The sequence below is a fragment of the Apium graveolens genome, chromosome 6 (assembly GCF_009905375.1).
Source record: "Apium graveolens cultivar Ventura chromosome 6, ASM990537v1, whole genome shotgun sequence".
In the NCBI taxonomy this organism is placed as follows: Eukaryota; Viridiplantae; Streptophyta; class Magnoliopsida; order Apiales; family Apiaceae; genus Apium; species Apium graveolens.
In genome coordinates, this window is record NC_133652.1 from 245,838,282 (window position 1) to 245,844,744 (window position 6,463).

The 6,463-nt window shown below is 39.1% G+C and overlaps 1 non-coding gene across 1 annotated transcript; it reads left to right on the forward strand.

Annotated features, from left to right (window-relative positions):
* Positions 1-3,648: 3,648 nt before the first annotated feature.
* Positions 3,649-3,756, forward strand: LOC141669208 (small nucleolar RNA R71). Its single transcript, XR_012553499.1, has one exon. It is a non-coding gene; the product is annotated as a small nucleolar RNA R71 (small nucleolar RNA).
* Positions 3,757-6,463: the final 2,707 nt, after the last annotated feature.

Sequence of the window (6,463 nt, forward strand, 5' to 3'; positions counted from 1 at the left end):
CATCCATTGGAACTTTGTCTGATCATCTGTTGAAACTCAAGTTGATCATCCGTCAAGACTTATGTTGATCATCCGTTGAAGCTTTGTAAATCATCCGTTGAGACTATCTTTTTGGCAGTTAACTCTACTTCATTTACACAAGATTACAAGGCATCTAATATTTACAATTAACCATCCTATCTTGCATATCAATCTATTAGTTAACATGACTTGAATAATCTACAACATCTAGTTCACTAAGCTATCCAAGTATACAGAAATGTGCTACTAATCTGAATGCTACATAAGCTACTCTTTCAACGGATGTTGAAAATGATCACCCGTTGAAAGCAACAAATTCACTTAATTAAAATATATTAAGTGTTTTGTTCAAGTTATCATCAAGTACACAACATATTCCTAACATCGAGTCCTTCTTCGAGACGAAATAGTGAATCGTGGCGTGATCAATGAACACTGTCACCTTCATCCCAAGCAAATAAGATCGAAACTTCTCAAAACCGTAAATAATAGCCAATAGCTCCTTCTCAGTAGTAGTATAGTTCAGTTGAGCACTATTGAGGGTCTTACTAGCATAGTAGATAACATGAAATATATTTCTCTTCCTTTGCCGAAGAACTACTCCAACTGTATAGTCACTTGCATCGCACATCATTTTAAAAGGCTCATCCCAATCGGGTGCAGTTATGACAGGTGTCGTAATCAAACTCTTCTTTAAGATCTCAAAAGCATCTAGACACTCATCATCAAACTTGAAAGGGACATCTTTCTTTAGAAGATTGCACAAGGGTTTAGAGATTTTAGAGAAGTCCTTGATGAACCGCCGATAGAGACTCGCATGACCAAGAAAATTACGAATCCCCTTAACCGAAATTGGTGGAGGAAGGTTTTCAATGACCCCCACCTTGGCTTTGTCCACCTCAAGACCTTTAATAGAGACCTTGTGCCCAAGAATGATGCCCTGTTGCACCATAAAGTGACATTTCTCCCAGTTGAGAACCAAATTGGTCTCAACATACCTTTTCAGAACTTCGCCAAGATTTTTTAAGCACTCGTTGAAAGAATCCCCGAACACAGAAAAATCATACATGAACACCTCCACATTCTGACCAATCATGTCAGAGAAAATGGCCATCATGCATCTCTGAAATGTGGCAGGTACACCACACAACCCAAAAAAAACTCTTTTGAAGGCAAAAGTGCCAAATGGACAGGTGAAGATAGTCTTTTCTTGATCTTCCGGAGCAATGTAAATCTGATTATAGCCTGAATAGCCATCCAGAAGACAATAGTATTCATGCCAAGCCAACCTGTCAAGCATCTGATCATAAAAGGAAGAGGGAAGTGATCCTTCCTCATGGACTTGTTCAGCTTCCTGTAATCCATGCAAACTCGCCACCCCGTGATTGTTCGGGTAGAAATGAGCTCATTCTTTTTATTAGTAACCACGATGATGCCTCCTTTCTTTGGCACACACTGAACTGGGCTCATCCAAGAACTATCACAAATAGGATAGATAATCCCTGCATCTAGATAATTGAGAATTTCCTTCTTCACGACCTCCTTCATGATCGGATTTAGCCTTCTCTGTTGCTCAATAGTTGACTTGCTTCCTTCCTCTAGCAGAATTTTATGCATGCAATAAGAAGGGCTGATTCCCTTGATAACTGCTATAGTCCATCCAATTTCCGATTTGAACTCTCTCAGAATTCTCAAGAGCTTTTCTTCATCACTACCTGAAAGGTTAGATGTAATAATAACAGGAAAAGTAGATGCATCATCTAAAAACGCATACCTCAAGTGTTCAGGCAAAGGTTTAATCTCGAGTGTAAGAGCTTCCTTAATAGAAGGCTTGAGATGCCCCTCAGCATTTTTGAGTTCTGACATTCCAAGAGATTCAAAAGGTATATCCAGCCTTCACTTCCAAGGAGAAGCATTCAAATTCTGTAACTGCTCATCACCTTCATCATCTTCACTATCTGAATTCCTCATCAAGGCTTTCTCTAAGGCATCAGACCTTAGCATTTGATCAAGTTCTGAAGTAATCAAAGAATCGACCAATTCCACTTTTAAGCACTCCTCGTTATCAGTAGGGAGTTTCATGGCATTACATACATTAAAAGGCACGTCCTGATCCAGTATTGGCATAGTGAGCTCACCCTTCTGTTCATCAATCAACGTTTGGCCAGTAGCCAATAATGGTCTTCCCAAGATTATGGGAATCTTTTTATCCTCCTCGAAATAAAGAATTACAAAGTAAGCAGGAAAGATGAGTTTGTCCACCTTGACCAAGACATCCTCCACAATGCCTCGTGGATATGTAATAGAATGATCAGCCAACTACAAGGACATATATGTAGGCTTTGGATCAGGTAAATCCAACTTCTTGAAGACAGACAAAGGCATCAGATTGATGCTAGCTCCCAAATCACATAAACACTTGTCGAACGACAAGTTTCCAATGGTACAAAGAATAGTGAAGCTTCCAGGATCTTTAAGCTTCGGAGGTAACTTTTATTACAGCACAACACTGCATTCCTCCGTAAGAGCAACGGTCTCTAAGTCATCGAGCTTCACTTTCTGAGAGAGAATAACTTTCATGAACTTCGCATAGCTAGGCATCTGTTCAAGAGCTTCAGCGAAAGGTATGTTGATATGAAGTTCCTTGAACACCTCCAGAAACTTAGCAAACTGCTTATCTAAATTTTGCTTCTGCAGCCTCTTAGGAAAAGGAGGTGGAGGATAGACCTGTTTCTCCCCTGTATTACCCTCAGGAGGAGTGTGTTCCACAGTTTTCTTCTTTGTCTCCACTTTTGCTTCCTTCTGCACATCTTCTTCAGCCGTAATTTCATTTTTGGAACTTGAGATTTTTCGGGGTGTGCAACCTTCCCAGACCTCAATGTAATTGCCCTAACCTGCTCTTTTGCTTCCTTTTTTCCTGGAACTTCTGTGTCACTAGGGAGTGTTCCAGGTTGTCGATTCAGCAAGGCATTGGCAATCTGCCCAATTTAATTCTCCAAGGTCTTAATAGAAACCGTTTGGTTCTTACACATAAGCCTCAATTCCTCCAATTCAGATTTTTCATTAGATTATTGCAGTTGGAGTTGTTCTCTTAGTGCATATTGTGGTTGTTGAAAACCAGGAGGGTTGAATTATTTTGCTACATACTGCTGATAAGGTTGTTGCATGGCATTCTGATTGTTGCTCCAGCTGAAGTTAGGATGATTGCGGTTGTTGGGATAATAGGTGGCTGGAACTGGTTGCTGTGACCTCTGAAAATTGCTCACAAATTGAGCTGATTCACTAAAAATAGCACATTGCTCCGTCTCATGCGCACCAGCACAAAGCTCACAAACACTAGTGATCTGATTAACTTCATAATTAACCAAAGAATCCACCTTCATTGTTAAAGCCTTTAGCTGAGCAGCTAGAGCAGTAGCTACATCCACCTCCAGAATTCCTACTACCTTGCCTTGAGGTAGTCTCTGAGAAGGGTTCTGGTATTCATTAGCATCCATCAGTTCAATCAACTCATAAGCTTCATCGTAGCTCTTAGCCCATAAAGCTCCACCTGATGCTGCATCAAGGATGGGTCTAGACTGTGCTCCCAAGCCATTATAAAAGCAGTTGATAATCATCCAGTCAGGCATGCCATGGTGAGGACACTTCCTAAACATCTCCTTGTAGCGATTTTCAAGCCTCACACAATGATTCTCCAGATTATTGTGCAAATTGAGTGAGAGCATTCCTGATTACAGCTGTCTTCGCCATAGGGAAGAATTTAGTTAGAAATTTTTGAGCAAGATCTTCCCATTTGGTGATAAAACCTGCTGGTAGAGAATGTAACCATCTCTTAGCTTTATCCCTCAGAGAGAATGGGAAAATCCTTAGATTTATAGCATCTTTAGAAACTCTATTGAACTTGAAAGTGTCGCAGATCTCAATGAAATCTCTGATGTGCATGTTGGGATCTTCTATAGGAGAACCCCCAAACTGAATTGAATTATGTATCATCTGAATCGTGCTAGCCTTGATTTCAAAAGTGTTAGCTGTGATGGATGGTCTGACAATGCTAGACTGAATATCATCGATCTTCGGTTGAGAGAAATCCATCAAAGCCTTTGGATTCACTGCTGGTTCTCCCATTGCAACAATAACTTCTTCTTCAACTTTCTCTTCGACAAAGATTTCTTCTTCAAATACTTCAACTTCTTCCTCCGCTTTATCCAGTGTTCTCTTGCGAGATCGAGAACGCGTTAGCATAAACGCTCTCTAGAGTACCTGAAACACAAACAAGCAATAATTAAGTAAAATATCAAAGTTAGTGAACTTTAACGACCACTGATGACAAGCACATAAATTAAAAATTAACACCGAGTCCCCGGCAGCGGCGCCAAAAACTTGTTAGGATGAAAACACACGCTAAAATTACACGTAAGTATATACGTTCGCAAGTAATATAGAATTCTTTCTAGTTCGTTCCTACAGAGACTGGTTTAGGTTAAGTTCAATTTATGCACCTATGCAACAATGATATGGCTATCGTTTAATGCTAAGACAAATAAAAATTTGGTTTTTAATTAACTAAGAGATTATACTAAATAACATTAACTAAGAGAATTGAGGTTGAATTACTTATATAAGACAAACATAGGATTTTAACTTCATTACTACTTCATTCAAAGTCATTGTTCTTAACCTTAGCATGCAATGGTGATGACAACTAATCAGATAACACGAAACTAGTAAACGCCAACTTTTGTTGTACGGATACCCTACTACCAGACATCCACAAAAGACATAGAAGCTGAATAGACACCAATTATATAAAGACCCTATATGTTTATAGAATTTGACAACATAAAAGTTTAATGCGCAAGTTATGTATCGTGATTATATAGGGCAAGTAATATGGTTAAAATTACCTACGAATCATGCATAATAAATACATGAACCTATGCTAGCATGGCAAGTTCTAAACCTCTAAATTCACTATCGCTTCAATATAGATTAACATACTATCTTATAAGTTCGCGACGCTCATAGGAAGAATAAGCACAACCAATACTAGGATATCATACAATCACCACACACTAAGATATCGAAATAAATTAACTATTGAAATTCATAAGTAAATCCGTTGGAATCCCACGATAACGATTAGTTCATAACCGAACTCAACATCACTGTGGGTTCCGATGAAAGCATGGTATAATAAACTAAGTATTTATAAACTGAATAAATAATCAAAGTACATTAAGAAGAGTATTAGGTTCAATAAACAAGGAAATAAGCATTTCTTCTCCTTTATTGTATTTGTGCTCCTAGGTCTTCTCGTCATCTTCTCCTTAGTCTCTGTTATGAAAAATGTCTTAAAAGAGTCTTTATATAGCAGCCCAAACCGTCCAAAAGCCCAATATATCACACTTCTATTCAATTCAGGAATCTCAGAATTCGACACGACGCGGCCGCTCTGTGAAGCGGCGCGGCCGCTCTGTGAAGCGGCGCGGCCGCTTTGTGAAGCGGCGCAGCCGCCTTGACATTATGTAAACCGAGTGCGGCCACTCTGGACTTGGGCGCGAACATCCTGTGCTTCTGCCAAAGTTAAATTTTCTTGCTATATTTTGCTGGTTTCTTCGCGCATTTGACCGAGACTCCACCATAACACTCTTTTAGCATAAAAACAATGTAAAAACCTTTACTTCTTCTGACTATGCCCTGAAATGCAAAACACTACAAAAACACATCAAATACACAAATAACTTGAGTACAAAACACCAATTCGAGCCTTTATGAAACGTTCTAAGTGGATATAAATGCAACTTAACACAAGGCAAGGTCCTTCAGCTGCCATCTTGAGTCTGTACAAATCAACATCATCTTTACTTTAACTTGAAACTTGGCTGAATTTTAGATTGGACTCCATCTCCCCCTTAGTCTTAGTTACATGCATGCTAGAAGGTTGAGGGATTTGGTTCCTTACTTGTTGAGGGGTTTCCTGAAGGGGCACATTCAAGCCACCCATAATAGCTCCAAGTGACACTGAAGTCTGTATTTGCAAGTATTTTTGGGAGTATGTTAGGGACTTGATGTCCTGTTATTGACCTTTTACAAGAGAGGTAAGTTGTGAGACTTGATCCTGAAGGGAGACATTTGAAGCTTGGAGATCTGAAACCTGAGTTTGAAGAGCTTGAATTTGTATATTTGTTGAAGTAGAAGGTATAGACTATGATCTAGATGTAAAAGAAGTACCAAGTGAACTCTACACTGCATTCAAAATCTCCTCCATAACCAAGGTAGAAGATTTATATGTAGCACAGTATAATTGATCCAATTTGACCATTGTGTTAGTATTGATGGTGATTTGTGTTTGGATCACATCATGCAAAGCTATAAGTGATTCCTTAAGTTTCTTGATGCGTTCTTCAAATGGTGTAAGAGAGAGAGATTGGAGCTTGTCTGA